General features: G+C 58.0%; 1 protein-coding gene and 1 long non-coding RNA gene across 3 annotated transcripts in view; both read right to left on the minus strand.

The window, feature by feature from the left end:
* Positions 1 to 400: 400 nt before the first annotated feature.
* LOC127485494 (uncharacterized) lies at positions 401 to 12,715 on the minus strand. Its single transcript, XR_011388903.2, has 2 exons — positions 11,967 to 12,715; positions 401 to 746 (listed from the first exon to the last, which is right to left on the minus strand). It is a non-coding gene; the product is annotated as an uncharacterized LOC127485494 (long non-coding RNA).
* Positions 12,716 to 17,413: 4,698 nt separating this feature from the next.
* The window catches only part of FAM120B (family with sequence similarity 120 member B), an 84,532-nt gene continuing 83,638 nt past the window's right edge, over positions 17,414 to 18,307 (minus strand). The window contains exon 12 of one of the 2 annotated variants that reach the window (XR_016233514.1): positions 17,414 to 18,307. This exon is cut by the window's right edge and continues 466 nt beyond it. The gene's annotated coding sequence lies outside the window, so the exon portion shown is untranslated. The other variant, XM_089332425.1, reaches the window with a different exon arrangement.

The following is an 18,307-nucleotide window of genomic DNA, read 5'->3' on the forward strand; positions in this document are numbered from 1 at the left end:
AGCAGGCACTGTTCACATGACGCTGTAGACGCAAGCAGAGTGGTGTGTGCCTTCCCCACCCCGTCACCTGTGGCTTCCCACAGATTTTTGCTGGTGAGAATGGGCACTGGTCATTTCAAACTTCTTGTGTTTGGAGGGATTTCTTTTCTCATTTATGTTATTCTCTCTTTCTTTCAGTAAAAAATGGGGTGAGTCAGTTGAAAAGCTGATCTCACAAGAGTAGAGAGTAGGAAGGGAGGAAGGGTGGGAGGGCAGTGCCAGGGGGCAGCAGGTGCAACCTCTAATGCTCCACACACAGAAGGAGCTGTGGCCAACAGCACCGAGCTGACAGATTTTGAGTGCTCCAACCCAAAGAAATGATTAATATTTTAGAAACTTTTATTTAATAAATATAAACTTATTTATTTATTTTTTTAAAGATTTATTTATTTATTTGAAAGTCAGAGTTACACAGAGAGGAGAGGCAGAGAGAGAGAGAGAGAGGTCTTCCATCCAATGGTTCACTCCCCAACTGGCCGCAATGGCCAGAGCTGCACTGATCCAAAACCAGAAGCCAGGAGCTTCCTCTAGGTCTCCCACGTGGGTGCAGGATCTCCAAGGACTTGGGCCGTCTTCTACCGCTTTCCCAGGCCATAGCAGAGAGCTGGATTGGAAGTGGAGCAGCTGTTCTTGAACCGGCACCCACCTATATAGGATGCCGGCACTTTAGGCCAGGGCGTTAACCCGCTGCGCCACAGCGACGGCCCCTAATAAATATAAATTTAAATTTCACAGGTTTAGCAATATAGCGGTTCTTCGCCCCATACCCGCCCTCCCACCCCACCTCCCATCTCACCTCTTACTCCCTCCCCCATCCCATTCTTCATTAAGATTCATTTTTAATTATCTTTATATACAGAAGACCAACTTTTTTTTATTTATTTATTTTATTTTTTGACAGGCAGAGTGGACAGTGAGAGAGAGAGGCAGAGAGAAAGGTCTTCCTTTGCCGTTGGTTTACCCTCCAATGGCCGCCGCGGCCGGCGCGCTGTGGCCGGCGCACCGCGCTGATCCGATGGCAGGAGCCAGGAGCCAGGAGCCAGGTGCTTTTCCTGGTCTCCCATGGGGTGCAGGGCCCAAGCACCTGGGCCATCCTCCACTGCACTCCCTGGCCACAGCAGAGAGCTGGCCTGGAAGAGGGGCAACTGGGACAGAATCCGGCGCCCCAACCGGGACTAGAACCCGGTGTGCCGGCGCCGCTAGGCGGAGGATTAGCCTAGTGAGCCGCGGCGCCGGCCACAGAAGACCAACTTTATGCTAAGTAAAGATTTCAACAGTTTGCACCCACCAGACACAAAGTATAAAGTACTGTTTGAAGACTAGTACAACTCATAGTGCAACTCATTAAGGAGAGAGGTCCTACATGGGGAGTAAGTGCACGGTGACTCCTGTTGTTGATTTAACAACTGATCTCTTATTTGTGATGTCAGTGATCACCCAACGCTCTTGTCATGAGCTGCCAAGGCAGTGGAAGTGTTTTGAGTCCACAAACTCCGTATTTAGACAAGGCCATGATCAAAGTGGAAGTCTCTCCTCCCTTCCTTCTCTGACGGCCCCTTCTTTCCCCTGGGATCTCACTCACAGAGAGAAATAGTCATATCTGAGCAGTGGATATGCCACTTTCCTGATCTGTACTGAAATCTCATACTTAACTTGTAAGCACGCACAATTATTACAGGATGTCAGCTAAAAGTCACAAATGAGAACACTTGGTGTGCTGGGTGTTCTCTCTCTGTCTCGGGCATCAGACACTTGCTCGCTCACAGGCCTCCAAGCTGTGTGCCTCACTGCTGTACATCATGCTGCAGTTAGAGCAACCAACAGAGCAGGGCCAACGGCAGTCCTCATTTTAAACAGTACTGTCCCTGGTGAAGTCGCTGTCTCTCTCTTCCTCTCTGTCCCGGTCTCTGCCTCTGTTTCTCCATCTCTCCGTTTGTTGTTCTCTGTCGCTCTCTCAGTCTTTCAGACCTCTGAGCTCGGCAGCCTCGCCTGCACCACTGACCCATGTGGAACGGGAGTTTTGTGAGTGTGTGGGACTGGGTTGTGTGGTGCTCACGGATGCGACAGTTATCGGTTAAAGCCGAGGGGCTCAGGCAGGGCCTGGTCTCTTTCCTGTTGTCCTCTCCACAGCATCCCTTCGGCTTACCTCTTCCCTCCCTCCTGCCCCACACAGCTGTGAAGGGGCCCATGGCCCGCTGAGGTGGGCTTTTCCCTCCACATGGTCTGCGCCCCTTCCCACACCCCAGCACTGCCCCTGCTCTCAGTGCCCCTCAGACCAGGGTGCTATGTTCTGACTGCTGGGTAGAGCTTGCCATGCGTCTCCTCACTGTCGAGCCACCCTGTAGTCTGGCCTCATCCACTCTGTGTTGGCCAATCCTGGGTGTCATCCCTACCAGACACCTTACCCCAGATGGGGGTGGGGACTGGTCTGAGGTCATGTGTGCACCTGGTGTGTAGCATATTTCAGTGTATTCAGGGTGTGGCGGAGTTTCCCCCCAACTCCAGCCAAGCTCAGCCTTCAGGACCCATTCCACTCCTCTTCCTTCTTCTTTTTAAGATTTATTCACTTATTTTAAAAAGAGAGAGAGAGAGAGGTATCTCCCATCTGTTGGTTCACTCCCCAAGTGGCCACAACATCCAGGACATGTCCGGGCTGATGCCAGGAGCCAAGAATTCCAGCGGGGTCTCCCACGTGGGCGGTAGGGGCCCAAGCGCTTGAGTCATCCTCCATTGCTTCCAAGGCACATTAGCAGGGAGTGTATCCAAAGCAGAGGTAGCCAGGGCTCAAACCAGAGCTCAGATATGGGATGATGACATTGCAAGTGGCCGCTTAACCCATTGCACCACAACACCAGCTGTCCACTCACCCTTGTGTCTTGTGGTTGAGGCCCTGCCCTGGCACCCAGCTGGCACCACTGCCACGTAGGATGCTCCCCGGCTCAGCTCGTGAGTCTGTCTCAGCGGTACCCTGGCAATCTCCTCCCCATCAGCGAGCTGTGCAGGCCCCAGTTTCAGGGGAGACCCTGCCTGCCATCCTGGGCTTCACCATCAGCTCTGATGCCATCCTGAAAACACAGGCTGCACGGACGGGGCAGGCGGGGCAGCATGCCCACTCACCGTGAACGCCTCTCCCCTCCTTTCATTCTCCCTGAGGCTTTCGACAGCTCTTGCTGCAGAGTGGGGCAGCTTTCTGAGCTGGGCAGGGCCAGGTTCTGAGGCTCGGGGCACAGGAGCTGGGAAGGCCCCAGGCACACAGGTCAGGGACCCAGCGGAATGGCAGGAGAGGCTTGTGGGAGGTGGAGGGAAGGTGCTGTCCACTGCCCCACCTGCCAATGGTCAGCCCTGCAGACAGCAGGTACATTCCAGTACTTTCCATGAAGTCTTTGAATGTTTAAAAGTCTTTCTCTTGGGGCCGGCGCCGTGGCTCAATAGGCTAATCCTCCACCTTGCGGCGCCGGCACACCGGGTTCTAGTCCCGGTTGGGGCGCCGGATTCTGTCCCAGTTGCCCCTCTTCCAGGCCAGCTCTCTGCTATGGCCAGGGAGTGCAGTGGAGGATGGCCCAGGTGCTTGGGCCCTGCACCCCATGGGAGACCAGGAAAAGCACCTGGCTCCTGGCTCCTGCCATCGGATCAGCGCGGTGCGCCGGCTGCAGCGGCGGCCATTGGAGGGTGAACCAACGGCAAAGGAAGACCTTTCTCTCTCTGTCTCTCTCTCTCACTGTCCACTCTGCCTGTCCAAAAAAAAAAAAAAAAAGTCTTTCTCTTTCTCTCTCTGTCTCTCCCTCTCTCTCTGTAACTCTGCCTTTCAAATCAATCAATCTTTTAAATAAATAAATAAATAAAAAGGGGCTGGCATTTTGTGGCTCACTGGGTTAAGCTGCCGCCTGCAGTGCCGGCATCCCATAAGGGTGCCAATTCTAGTCCCGGCTGCTCCACTTCCCATCCAGCTCCCTGCTAAAGGCCTGAGAAAGCAGTAGAAGACCCAAGTACACTCTTCCCTTCTCCACAGCCCTGGAAACGCCACGGCCACACACCAGCTAGAGGCCTCACCACTGCGCTGTGGTGAGAAGCTGAACCAGGTCCAGGCAGGGGTTCCTGCAGCAGGGGTGGGGAGCGTGAGAACGAGGATTCAATAGAAAGGAAGACACAGGAGGCCTGAGTGGGCAGCAAGGCCGGGGGTCAGCAGGAACCACTTGGGGGGCAGGTGCACCCAGCATCCACTTTGAGCTTCAGATGAGTGACCACGCTTCCCACGTTCTGCACGGGGGCATTTCAACTGGACATCCGTTTCTTCTGAAAGGCCAACGTTGATACCTGGCCATCCATGTGTTTGGGGCTTTCTGTTTGTTTTGCATTGTTTCTGTGATTTGTTTGGCAGGTGGGGTGCTGGGCGTGGGCGTGCAGTGAGGGCCACCCACCGCCCCGGCCTGTGATGGAAGCACTTGTGCCTGCGCCCTGTTCAGTACAAGTTCTGTCCGCAGAGCTCACTTCCCAGGTTTGCTTCTGAGAGGCTCAGGACTCTGAGGAGAGGTGTGTGGGCCCTGGGGAGCAGGGAGGGTGTGAGGGGCCCGCCCAGGAGAGCTCTGGCAAAGACACCCAGCTTCCTGCCATGAGTTGGTCCTGGGGTGACATGGAGAAGAGGAGACCACCGCTGCTGCCCATGTGGGATCCAAGCACCCACCTGGCTCCCAATCCCAATCCGATGTGCAGGGAGAGTTCTGGGGAGGGATGCCATTCTTTAGTTTAGTTTTTTGAAGATGGACTTATTTATTTGAAAGGCAGAACGGCAGAGAGAGCTTACACCCGCTGACTCACTCCCCAGATGGCCGTGACACCACAGCCTGGCAAGGAGCCAGGAGCTCCATCTGGGTCCCCATGTGGGTGCAGGGACCCAAGCACTTGGGCCATCACTGCTGCCTCCCAGGCACATTAGCAGGAAGCTGGGTGGGAAGTGGCGCAGCTGGGAGCTCATTGTGCCCCTCCCCTCCCTGTGTTTCATAAGAGACAGAGAAACCACCCTGAAAACAAAGTGAACCCCAGGCACCATTGATGCCTTCTGGGCTGGGGCTGCTGAAGTAGGTGGGGCTGGGCTGTGGGTGGGGGCCAGGAGGAGGTGCCAGGCCTCTCTGCCCCATGTTCACCCCCTCCCCCAAATGTGTACCCATCATTGGGCACTCGCTGGGGTGGTACGGGGGCTGTCTGATGTTGCCACCTCTCAGTACACCGATCTCCTGCGGGAGGGTCAGCTCAGCCACCCTTCTCCCTGGACCTGTGAGTTGTCCGGAGGCATAGGCCAGCCTGTCTGCCAGCGTCACTTCATCAAGAACTGCTGTGCACACGCTGTTGTGGCACTCAGCTCAAGGAGGGAGCTGGGCCAGGGTAGCACCTCCTGAGTGGGCACCAGCCCTCCTCCCGACCTCCTTCCCTGTGTGTGCGTGTGCCATGCAGTCTGCATGTGACTCCCTCCTACACGCAGCACGTGACGGTCCCTGAAGGCAGAATGTTGCCTCTGCCCCCATCGCACCTTAACTGCCCTCTCCCACCCCCAGGGCCTGCATGGCCCAGCCCAGGTCAGAGGAGCTGGTCAGGGGCATGAGGCTCAGAAACAGGCAGGAAATGGCGCTGGACAGCCACATAGGTGCCAGCAGCTTCAGCCAGGTGGTGAGACAAGAAAAGTGGACGAGAGGTGCTGTGTGAGCTCTCGGTGAAACAGCCTGGGAGCTGGTGTGCTGGCTGGGCTGCTCCTGTGACCACGGCTGTGGGGGGCTGCAGATAATCCTGCCCAAGCCAGCCCTGCCCTCTCCCCAGTCGAACCATGTGCTCTGACAAAGCAGCAAATGTCACGCACCCCTGATTCATTTTGGAATCTGGCTTTCCTCATGTCCCAGGTATTCCAAAAAAGTCACTGTCTGCATGGTGCAAAACCTGGTTTCCTTTCACCACTGTTGTGAGAACAAGAAACCTGGGCCTGGCCTGGGGACAGAAGGGGTCAGATGGCTGGGAGGAAGCAGCAGCGTCTGCCTCCACAGCAGGGGCAGGGCCGGTGCCGAGCCCCAGCAGAACTGAGCAGGTAGCCCTGAATCCACCCTTCCCTCTGCACCCGCTGGGCTGCCAGGGAGCTGGGACGGGGCTGCAGGATTAAGAGGTCACTCAAGGGCCGGCGCTGTGGTGCAGCGGGTAAAGCCGCCACCTGCAGTGCCGGCATCCCCTATGGGTGCCGGTTTGAGTCCCGGCTGTTCCACTTCCAATCCAGCTCTCTGCTATGGCCTGGGAAAGCAAGAGAAGATGGCCCAAGCCCTTGGACCCCGGCATGGGCAACCCAGAAGAAGCTCCTGGCTCCTGGCTTCAGATTGGCTCAGTTCCAGTAGTTGCCGCCATCTGGGGCATGAACCAGCAGATGAAGATCTCTCTCTGCCTCTGCTTCTCTATAACTCTGCCTTTCAAATAAATAAATCTTAAAAAAAAAAAAAAAAGAGGTCACACAGGACACCTGCATGCCACATCAGAGTGTCGGCTCCAAGTCCCGCTGCTCCACTTCTGACCCAGTTCCCTGCCAGTGCACACCCTGGGAGGCGGTGGCGAGGCCTCCAATACTTGGGCCCTTGCCACCTATGTGGGAGACCCCATGGAGCTCCTGGATGCTGGCCATTGAGGGGATTTGCGGAGAGAATCAGCAGATGGAGCATCTCTCTTTATCAGTCTCTGGCTCTGTCTTACCCTCTCTCTGCCTCTCAAATAAAATTGGAAAAAATAAAGAAGAGAAAAGAATCAGACCCAGAAGTGACTGCACAGACCGGAAGTGGTCTGCACAGACCGGAAGTGACTTATATGGACCCACCACTGTGCCTTTGCACTTTCATTGGTGCTTTCTGACGTAAGGAACAATTTCACCCAGGGAACAACTTATGCTGGAAATGCATTCTCGAAATCCTTCCAGAGAATTCTCCCTTTTTACTGCCACATAGTACTAGCAGGGACACGGCTCCGAAGGGACAGCCCAGCAGGGCCCCAGGGTAGCCTCCAGACCAGACCTGCTGGACTCAGAAAGGGCAGGGGCCTGGGGCTTGCTTGTGAAGCAGCAGCTTAGAGCCACTGCCTGGCGCCGGCATCCCATGTCAGAATTCAAGTCAGATTCAAATCCTAGCTCTTCCGCCTCAGACCCAGCTCTGCTAATGCCTCTGGGAGGCAGAGGTTGATGGCTCAAGTGCTTGGGCCCCCGCCACCACATGGGAGACCTGGATGGAGCTCCTGGGTCCTGGCGTCAGCCTGTCCTGGCCCTGGCTGTTGCAGACATTAGGAAAGTGAACCGGTGGGTGGAAGATCTCTCTGTGTGTCTCTGTCACTCTGCCTTTCAAACAAATAAATCTTAAAAAAGCGAGGAGCCAGGGCCCATTCCCTCAAGCCAGGCTGTGAAAGGTCCCCTCTCCCCCCAGGCTCAGGCACCCCAGGTCCTGCTGTCTCCAGCCTGCTTGCAGAGCCAGGTAGAACATTTCTGACCCACTGTCCCCTCAGCACATTTTGTGGCCACAACATGTGCTCACCAACTGACAAGGCTGCCGGAGAGGGCCACAGGGCGCACGCTCTGATCCCAGGCCCAGCAGCTGGTGTTGAATCAGCTCGTCCTGGTTGTGTCTGAACTGCCCCTGGGCCTGGTCAGTGCCCCGCTCGGCTGTCCAGGGGCATCGGGAATACCAGTTGTCAGTGGGCCCACAGGCGGGGGGCGTGGCATGGCTGCAAGGCCTCCCATCCAGGCCTCCATGTGGTGCCTTAGGGCCTGGTGGCCACTCCTTCTCAGGGCTATGCCATTTCCCTGGTGCAGCTGCAGGGGGCTGGAGGTGCATTGTGGGTCAGGGGCACTCCCAGCAGGGTCCTCTCCTGGGGAAGGACCCTGGAAGCAGGAGCAGGGATTCCCTCCAAGACCTCTTTTCTCTGTGGTCCACTCAGGACGGGCTGCAGTTGGAGGAGAACGCACAGCCACAACTCGGGCTGGAGCCCCCTGAGCCATCGAGGACTCAGGCTTCTCACTGGCCAGCACTTTGCAAAAGAGTCCCTGGTCAGATCATGGGGCAGGGCCAGTCTGCAGAGCTGCAGGCCCGAGGCAGCCGTCCATCTGCTCTACTCTGTGGGGCCAGTCACACCCAGCCCTTAATGAGCAATGGCCCCTGTAGATGAGCAGGTGACCTGACGGGACAACCTGCATGGCTGCCTGGGAGGCTCTGGGGGTGGCCCACTGTGGTGGGCGCTTCACAGCCAGACTCTGCCAGCCCTCTGTGTCCAGGACATGTTTGTCACTTCTCCTACGTGTGGTTGCATCTGTGGAATCAAGCCGCAGGACAGAGCTGCTGCTTGCATTCCTGGCTCACACACAGCAGGCTGGGAGAGGGAGGTGGGTGGTTATGCCAACACCCACAGGTGTGCCCGGGGTGTGGGCCTCCAGGAGCTCTCCCCTGGGCTCCTGGAGAGGTCTGGAAGTTTGCCATGAAGGAGATGGAACTCCAAATGTGTGCTGATCCCAGGCTCAACAGAGCAATAAGGATGTCCCATAGTCCATCTGTGTGAGAGTCCAGAAATCGCGGCGGGGACAAAGATTCCGCAAACAGGTCTACGTGTGGGTGCCCATGTGCCTGTCACCACTCCTGGAGCCCCAGTCAGTGTGGACGAGAAGTAACTGCTGATTGCTGTCGCAAAGCCAAAAACAAAGACAGGAAGGAGTGGAGCTGCTGTGCAAACGCCGCGCACACCTGTGATCTGGCCTCCCACACCCTGCCTGCCCTCGTCCCTCGTCCCTGCACCTGTGGCTCCGGGTGGGCCGAGCGTCCTCCACGCTGGCAGGGCTCACTTGTGGGTGTCTCGTGCTCGTGCAGTCAGTTATGGGTGCTGTTGTGGCCTCCACGCAGTGCTACATTTGACCTTCCGCACTTCAGCAAATGGAAAACCCTTCGTGGGCTGCTTCTCTGTTCTTGGGTCTTCTGGCCGACCTGGAACTGACTTTGCTGAAGGTGAGGCTGGTTCTCGGGTTTCCTGAGGGACTTCCCACTCTCCCAAGCCCCACCCTGGGGCAGCGCACTCCTCCTGTGCGCAGAGCTTTGCTGAATGGTTTGCAGGTGTGTTTGGGTCTGTTCTCTGCTTTCTAAGCGCACACAGTGTCAAAACCAGTAGCACACGGTTCTGACAAGATTTCTCCATGTGTGCCAATGCCCAAGTTTGAGGGGCAACGTGTCCAGGGCCGTGAGTGCTCTTCACAGGCTCGGAGGACTCTGTTCTGTAGCTCTTTCCCACGTGCTGCTGACCACATTCTCAGACGTTCTCTCTTTCTCCATGCTATGATGAAAGGGGTCTCTCCCAGGCTAGCACAGTTGTTTGAGTCCCAGCTGCTCTACTTCTGATTAAGCTCTCTGCTAATGTCCCTGGGCAATGGAAGATGGTTCAAGTGCTTGGGCCCCTGCCACCCATGCTGGAGGCCCACATGAAGCTCCTGGCTTTGGCCTGGGCTCAGCCCTGGCCATTGTAGCCATTAGGGGAGTGAACCAGCACATGGAAAGCTGATCTCTGCCTCTGTTTCTCTCTTTCTTTCCTACTCTCTCTTTTTTAAAAAATAATTATTATTATTATCATTTAAGTTTCATTTATTTTACTTAAGAGGCAGAGTTAGAGAGAGGAAGAGACACAGAGATCTTCAATCCTCTGGTTCACTCCCTAAATGGACCAGGCCAAATCTAGGAAACAGGAACTCCATCTGGGTCTCCCACGTGAGTGCAGGAACCTAAGTACTTGGGCTGTCCTCTGCTGCTTTCCCACATGCATTGGCAGGGAGCTGGATTGGAAGTGGAGCAGTGCGCCCATATGGGATGCTGGCATCATAAGCGGAGGCTTAACCTGCCATGCTCCAACACCAGCCCAACTCTGCCTTTCAAATGAATAAGTCTTTAAAAAAGGGGGGGTGTCTTTTCTTCTGTCCTCATTTTCTTGTTTCCACATGGGGAGGCTGCTGACCTTCATTTTAAGCTTGCACTTTGCCTCCAAGTGGTGCGAACAAACATCCTGGACACTGACACTCTGCCTTCCCCCCGGTGAGCGAGAGCGTCTGCTCCTTCCTCTCCATTTCATCAGTCGGTCCACAGCAGACGGTGTCGAGGTGACCGTGTACGTGGGGTGTGTGTCAGTGCGTCCGGCGCTGGCCGCCTCCACTCCCCGGGGCTCCGTCACGGTGGTGACTGCGGGGCTGCTGTGCAGCTGTTTGAGCGCCAGGCTCTCCCTGTCCTCGGGCTGGAGCAGACCAGAGGCAGTGCAGCTGGAAGCCAGCGTGTCCTGCCCCTCCTCCAGGGGCCTGGGCTTGGTCTTCCTGCACATTTGTTGGAAGTTCAAATGAGATATGATGAGGAAATCTCAATTTCCAGTGGAGATAATAGAGTGTAATGGTAGGAGTTTGGCAAAAGTCCATGTTTGCCTTGCCCTTAAATCCATTTGGTGCCCGGCACATGCTCGCTGGCTAATTTGGAAGCTGTTTGAAGGCCGGAGTTTAATCGTATTTGAATAACACTGTTTATGCTCAGGGGCTGTGGTGATGAACGGCACGGGAAAATATAACTCAATAAACGACACAGTCTGTTTGTAAGGAGCTCAGCGGCTACAAACAAGGGTGGTGCAGGTGGAGAGGCCAGGGGCCTGGCATTCTGAGGGGTGGTCTTAGGGTCAGGAGGGGCCATGAGCTGGAGATGGCCACGCTGCTGGGGTAGCCGTTGAGACCCAGGCCACCACGAGGGGCCGCTTTCTGATGCCTCAGAGAGAACTGTTAAGCAGGGCTCAAAAAACCCTGGGCATCAGAGCCGCTGCGCCCCTGGCAGGGCTTCAGGCAGGGCCAGAGGTTTGGGCTGGACTGCGCTGACCTCACTGCAAGAGCTGGGTTCTCCTGTCCCACGGGAGGGCATCCAGGGACACCAGCTTCCCAGCGAGTGTGGGAACAGAGGGGCTGTGTCACTCCCTGCTGCTAGTCTCGGCCACGCCAGACCCAGCAGGGCAGACGGCACCTCTTTTCCTGGGTGAGGCCTTGGGTGCCACACTTAAATGGCCCCTTTGGGGGCAGCTCGCTTGGCCCCTGGGGCCTGGCGTGTGGCTCCCGTGGGGCCCTGAGGGGGCAGACCCAGCCCCGCTGCCTGCACGTTCACCACCAGATGGGAAATGGCAGAGACCTGGCACCTGGCACCCAACAGGCAGCTCCCAGGTCTGGGAAAGAAAAGAGCAAGGGTTTGTTTGACCCTGGCCTGGCGCAGCTCAGAGGCTGGCAGCAGGGCTCACCCCACCAACACTGTGACCATGCAGAGGAAGCTTCTGGAACCCTGAGCAGATCATCTCTCAGGATGGTGGCTGTAGACCCCTCTCACCCCCACCCCCCATAAAAACCCTGCTCCAAACAGCTGGAGGTGGCCAGGGGTCCCACTGCCCAGGACCAAATTCTCAGTCCTAGGAAAGCAGCCTGCACTGCTTCAGACAGGAGCCAGGCCCCTCTCAGCATGGTCAGCCATGGCCCAACCTACCTGCTTCCAGTTGGGGGGAGGGTAGCAGGCCAGGAATGGGGGTGCTGAGGGGACTGAGGCGGCCCCTCCCCCAGACCGCCCCTCCCTGCCCATTCCAGAGCACAGATAAAAGTGAAACGTGAGCAGCCAGTGTTTGTGGTGCCGCAGCCAAGCCCGGCTGCGTCTCCATGGCAACGGGGACACTCCATCAGCTCTGTGAACAGATGGCCAGTGGGCAACAGGCAGCATATGTTCCCGAAAGCCCGACACCGGCGCAGATGGTGGCTCGGGACATAACCTGACATTTCCTTGTCTCCCCTTCCCGTTGGGTGCTGCATTGTCGCGAGCAGAGATTAGCGGGCGCTGAATGGCGCCGATTACTCACACTTCAGTGCAGCCTGGAGCCCCGCTTACCCAGAGCCTGGTGAGCAGCAGTCAGAGGCAAACAGCGGCCAGAAGCCCTCCTCGCCGGCCCTCGCCCTCGCCCCTGGTGGCTGGACCCGGCTGCTGTTTCTGGCTTTTACAGGAGATCCCGAGCGGGGGCTGAGCATCCCAAGCAAACACCTCAGGGTGGAGGTGGGCAGGCGGCTCCCGTGGGTGTGGGCGAGCGCTCAAGTCCACCAGCCAACGCAGCCCAGGGGCTTCACCTCGGCAGGCCTTGGATTTTCTCTGGCTGTCCACCAATGCCTGAGAGAAAGGATTTTGGAGATCGCCTTTCACGGGGCATTCGCCCAGCCTGGACCCTGGACACAGCCTGTGGTCACTGGGCAGAGGAAGGGCTGGCCTGATCAGACTGGGCTGCGGAGGAGGGAGCCTGAAGGGGGCGAAGCTGTGCCGGGGAGAAGCTGCACGCGTTCCCTGTGGGCGCAGCTCCCCATGGTTGCTGGGCCGTGCGTCTGGGCCCCTGCTGCGTCCCTGCTCTCCAGTTCAGCTCAGTCCATAGCCTCTCCCAGGTTCTGCCTGCTGCACTGGGCCTCTTGGGGCCTCAACCCCAGCATAGACCCGGACAGTCCTCATGTGGCTCTTGTCTCACTGCAGAACTGACCACAGAGATTTCTACTTGGCTGGATGCATTCCAGGGCCAAGCAGTCCCTGCCAGCGAGCCCCTGGGTGTCATGTGGTGGAAGCCAGCTGCAGGCTCCGCACCTCTCCCCAGCTAGAGTGATCCGGGGCTAAATTCAGCTTGGACAGAAACAAGTGCCCTGGCTCGCTTTGGGGGCGCCCCAGAGGCAGGTTTTCCCCCACCTCCCCACCCTGCCTGCTCTGTGCTGGGAGTGACAGCAGAGGTCAGACACCCTCTCTGCTTCTCCCCAGGCATGAGCTGCCTTCACCCAGCTGAGCGGGCACAGGGACATCATCTGGAGCACACCGCAGTCTCCACAGGGAAGACACCATAGTGATGAGGGTGGATGCGGGTGGCGTATCCTGCAGGGGCTTCTAGGTTCCCAGGGACTGCCTCTCACAGGCCCCCAGACAGGGCAGTCAGGGGGCAGAGGAGCCGGGCATTCCCAGGTCACCTCCCCAGTGGCTGAGTGCTTTGCGGGGGTGCAGGGTCCCTAGGAGAGAGCCAGGCTCTGCTGGTGTGATGGACAGAGCTCTGCTGTGTCTGCTGACGTCTGTGGTACGCAGGGCTCTGGTGCCCTGGCTCTGCTGGCCTCCTTTTATTGGGGAGTCTGGGCCTCGCTGGGTCGGCTTGGCATTTTTGCATTCTGCACTGTGGCCAAGTGGTAGCTCCAGCCCTCTGAGGTTGCACTCCCAAACCATCTCGCTCTGGCGGTGGCGGCGCGGGGAGCAGGATTGACTTGTGAGACTGGCAGCCGGCAGCCGGCAGCCCTGCTACGTCAGCCCCAAGGTGTTGTGCATGTGACCGTGGGAGCCACTCAACCCGTCCCCCCACAGCACTGCCTGAGGCTGCCTCCCAGCCTCCCCCTTAAGCTCAGCTGCCTGCCTCGAAGTTCAGCCTGGGCTTCCAGAAGTTTCTGGAACCTGATTAGGCCACCAGGTGGGAATGCCGACTCAGCTCCTTGCAATCCTGAATCCCAAGGAAATGCTTACAAATGTGTGGCCCGGAGTCACAGCAACTCTGAGCAGCAGCTGCTGGGCTGGGGCACGGGGGCAGGCGGGCAAGGGTGGCAAGGCCCCCGCTGCGGGCCTCCCTGCCCTGCCATCCTTGACTGCAGCCTGTGGTAATCCAGGCCCTCCGTGAGCCAAGGCAGTCCTGGCAGGATCTGGAGCCAGAGCTAAGACATGAGAGGCGCCCACCTGCACAGGGACCAAGCTCCGTGTCCCTGCTCCAGAGACTGGACCCAGTGTGTGGCGGCTGTGTGGGAATTACTGCAGAGGTAGTGGCTGAAAACCACAGTGATCCCCACAGTCCTGGTGTCAGGGTTTAAATCAGGCATGGAGGGGCCACTCCTTCTGGAGACCCCCGGGGTCGGGTGGGGCATCCCTGAGTCCTACAGCTCACCCAGCCTGAACATTCCTGGGCTTGTGGCCAGGTCCCTCCCAGCCTGTGATTCACACAGGGCCCACCTGTATTACCCAGATGCTTCTCATACAGCGCAGGGACTGGGGCGCAGCATGCCCTGTGCAGGGCTCCTGGGGCAGAGCCGTCCTGCGCCAGGCTGTACGGCAGCAGCACCCATGTGACTGGCAGGCAGAACATGACGGCGGCTGAGAGATGCTGGGGTGGGCTGTGGGCAGCAAGTGGGAGTCGGTGCCTTGTCTCCCAGGCCTCTCCTGTAGCTGGAGCCTCCAGGGGTGACACCTGTTGGGGACCTTCAGTGCTCTCTGGGCCTGGGAAGGCTCCTTACCCTGCAGTTTGCAAGGGGTGGCTGCGGCCAGGAGGGCTGCCTGCAGCAGCCAGGAGTGGGTGCTGCCCTGTCCCTCTCGGTCGAGGGCCCCTCCTCCACCATGGACTCAGTGTTGTGGGACGGGGCAGCCTCTCCCTGGCTGTTGGTGAGACAGCCACTGGCACTGGACGGTCAGACCCAAAGGGTTAATGTGGCGTCATCTGGGAGGTGCCTAGGTTTCCAGGAGGAGCTGATGATTCAGGGTCTCCTCTTTCTCTCGGGCTACAGCCTTTGCTACTTTGTTTGCTGAGTGAGGGGGGTGCAGATGACCCCTCCCAAGCTGAGGACGGTCATCAGCATCAGGGAGTGTGGCCAGGCCCCATCCCAGCAGAGCTGCCCCACCATCAGGAAGCCCTGGGAAGAAGCAGGACACAGGCCTGGGCTCATGGCCTGTGGGGCCATTCCTAACTCTGGAAAGCTGGACGATGCTGTAGACAGACAGCAAGCCCCACTCCTGGACCTGATGCTGCAGAGGGGCCAGGGGGCTGTGGTGGGTCTGGGGGCTCTGAGGCACCTGTCTTGGTGGAGATCCGCTTTGGCGATGCCAAGTCTTCCGTGGACGCTCTCAACACCAGGCCTGAAGCATCTTTGCTGCTCAGGCTCAGCACACGTCTTCTTTTGGACTTTGGTGTTTTCAATACGAACAAAGTAAAAAGCCCTACAGATTTAAATGTGGTGGGAGTAAGGCTCTAGCAGATAGCTGATGCTCAGAAAACGTCAATGAGGGGCAGGCCTGGGGCACAGAGCCTCAGATGCTGCTCAGGCTGACTGGTGTAGGCTCGCTTCTGCTTCCAGTCCTGGTTTCTTGCTCATGCACCCCTGGGATGGCTCCAGCACTTGGGTCCCTGCTACCCGCAGGATTTCTCTTGGACAGCCTTGCCTGTTCCAGGCATTCGGGGAGTGAACCAGTGGATGGAAGTGCTCTGTCTCTGTCTCTCTGCCTTCCAAAACAGTGAAACTTTTTCTGTATGTATTGCCCTTGAACATGACTCACATACGAAGTATCAAATATAACAGTGAGCCTTTATTTTGCTAAAGCAGCAACATGTGTTTTCTTTGTGCTTCTTAACAACTGTGACCTCCTGATTCCAGGTGACTGCTCATAAATCATGCAGGCACACCACCCTAAGGCCACACACAGCCCTCCATGCGCTGTCCCTGGGCTGGTGGAATCTGGGGGCAGCAGCTGTCTCCTGTCCCTGTGGGGCAAGTCCCACGTACAGCAGGTGCTGGACAACACACAGCCACCCCTTCCACCTCCTCTTCCTCTCAGTTTGCCTGTGGGCCCTGGGATGTGCCCAGCGATGCAGAAGAGGTTCAGGCCTGGATCCATCCATAGCACATCACTGGACATGCTGCAGGGTGAGCTCCCTGGACACAGGTCCAGCTCTGTGGTCCTATGAGGGCCCAGAGGGTGTTGTGGAAGACGGCAGCTCCATCCACACATCCTGTCCTGCCTCCTGCACTCCCACACAGCCCTGGACTGCCTTTGACACAGCTCCTCCCTGGCCTAGACCCTGGCTGAGCGACAGCTACCACCCTGCTCACGCACACACTGTGGACAGGGCAGGTCTTGGTGTAGTTCTGGGCGCAGGCACAGGGTTATCTCCAGGGCTTGGCTCTGTGGGCAAATGGAATTGGCTGAAACTCAAGGTCATGACTGAGACCAAATTCAGGGTCAGCCCTGGGATCCTCCTGGGGCTCCGTGTGACTCCATCCAGGCCACTTCTGTGCATCCACCTGCGCACTGGGCAGGATGAGGTCTTCACGTATTTAAATTTCCACAAGGTAGTGGGGGCGAGCAGGACAGGTGTCAGGGCTGAGTGCAGCTGGCTGGCAGAGGGGCTGGGAGACCAGGCCTGCCTGTGGTCATGTCCCCGGGGGCAGGCACACACAGGAGCAGGGCTCAGGGCCTGAGCGTCTCTGTGGCTGTCACAGAACACCGAGGCTGGCTAACTTAGAGGAAGGGGTCATTTAGCTCTGCAGGCTGAAGTCCAAGGCGGGTGTGTGGCCCAATTCCTGGCAGGGCTGGGAGGGCAAGCAGGGCAGGAGGGGCGCGGGGGTGGGCTTGCATTGTGACAACTGGCCGTGCAGTGACCAGCCCAGCGCCTCCAGCAAGGACTCAGTCACCAAGAAAGGTTCTGACCCCCAGCACAGGCCTGCAAGCTCCCGCCAGACACACAAAGTGGTGATGACACCACATTTAGTGAGGTCTGGGTTTTAAAAATACAGTCTCCGTTTCCAACTGACTGGTGCAGAGGGTTACCAGAGCTGAGCAATATTCCCTCCGGGGCAGCACAGTCTCCTGACGCTGTGCCAGCCGTGCGAGGGAGGGGCAGCAGGGGGCTTGCCCGGCCACGGGCTGCTTTCCTTTTAGAGAAGACACCTCACACTGCGGCGGAATCGCAAAGCCACAGCCACTCAGCCCCCGTTCCCTTCTGCACACCTGCGGGCTCCGGCAGTGGCTCCCACCGTGCCGCTGCCCGAGGGGCACTGGGAGTTGGCCGGCAAGCATAGTGGCTGGGGAGCAGGCAGCCAGCCCCCGGCCGCCACAGTCCTCAGAAACCGCTGCTCCTCGAAGGCAGAGCCACTCGGTTGATCTCTCGGGTGCTTTGCCTGAGCCATGCTGGGCTTGCAGTCAGCCACACAGGCAGGGTGGGCGCCAACTGCTCAGGGCCCGGGGGCCGCTCCCCGTGAGGCAGGGCTGGTTGTGCAGCGTGTGCATTCCAGGCACCTGGCAAGTCCCCTTTTTCTCTCCTTAGCTGGTCAGTTGCCAGGGCAACCCTACCTCAGGGCGAGTCTCTAGAGAGGGCGGGTGGACAGCTGTGCTAAAGCATGGTCAGCAAGAAGGCGACAGAACGCAACCCAAGGCTGCGCTGTCTGTGGGGGGCTCTGCACCAGTCTCAGGGCCGGCCGTCATCCTGGACCCGTTAGCTCTGAACCTGCTGTATTCCAGGTGTCTTGTGATGTGCAGTGGCGCTGACACAGTACAATCAGCAGAAACAGAAATGTCACGGGGTTGTCGTCTTCCGAGACAAAAATTAGAATTCGTTGTATTTATTTGAATTTCAAGAAGAGAGTCCCACTCACGGTTTCTCCGGCATCTCTGCCCCCTCTGCTCCCCGGCCTTCTCCTTTCCCTTTGTCCCTTCCTTCCACACAGCCTACGGCTGCTCTGACCCTGGGCTGCAGGCAGAGCCTCAGCCAAAGCGCCCACGGGTACAGCTCTAAAAATAATGTTACTGAGAATAACCCTCTGCGGTGTCAGATGAATCATGGTGGGGAAACCGGGCGCTTCCACGTGCAGGGGCCGCTCCCCTGTGGCTCTGCCTTCTGCCTCCCATGGCAGGGACTGTGACTGTGGAGGGCGTGTGCCCTCAGTGCGCCTGTCTGTCCACACCTGGGCATGGCGCCAAGCAGGCGAAGGAGCCAGGGTGGCACTGAGTCTGACTCTCACTTTGGCTCCCTTTTCACGTTGCCAGGACAATCTTCCCAAAACTCAGCGCTCACAAAATCTTCCAGGAGCACCTGCCGTCCGACCGGGACCCTGGCTGCACTCCCTCCCTCCCTGCTTCCAGTCTCCGAGGCCTGCTGCCTTCTGCAAGCAAAGCTGCACGCTCGATGCCCAGCTCCCGACCCCTGGAAGCACTGGGCAGCGCCCTGGGGGCCCCCTGGAGCCGAACTGCCGGCCTCGCCGGTGTTGCTGACGCTGGCACCGCCACTGCCGTGTCCTCGAGCCTCCCACGGCGGGGCACTGTGCTCCCGAAGCTGTGCTTGTGATGCACACTCCAGCTGTTCCCCAGAGCCATTCATTGTTTTCCAAGCTTGTAAATGTTTATCACAAATATTTTAACTATATAGCAAACACCATGAACACACGGAATCAGCCTCCTGGATTCACGAA

The sequence above is a fragment of the Oryctolagus cuniculus genome, chromosome 5 (genome assembly GCF_051225735.1).
Source record: "Oryctolagus cuniculus isolate XC-2025 breed Fujian yellow rabbit chromosome 5, ASM5122573v1, whole genome shotgun sequence".
NCBI lineage: Eukaryota > Metazoa > Chordata > Mammalia > Lagomorpha > Leporidae > Oryctolagus > Oryctolagus cuniculus.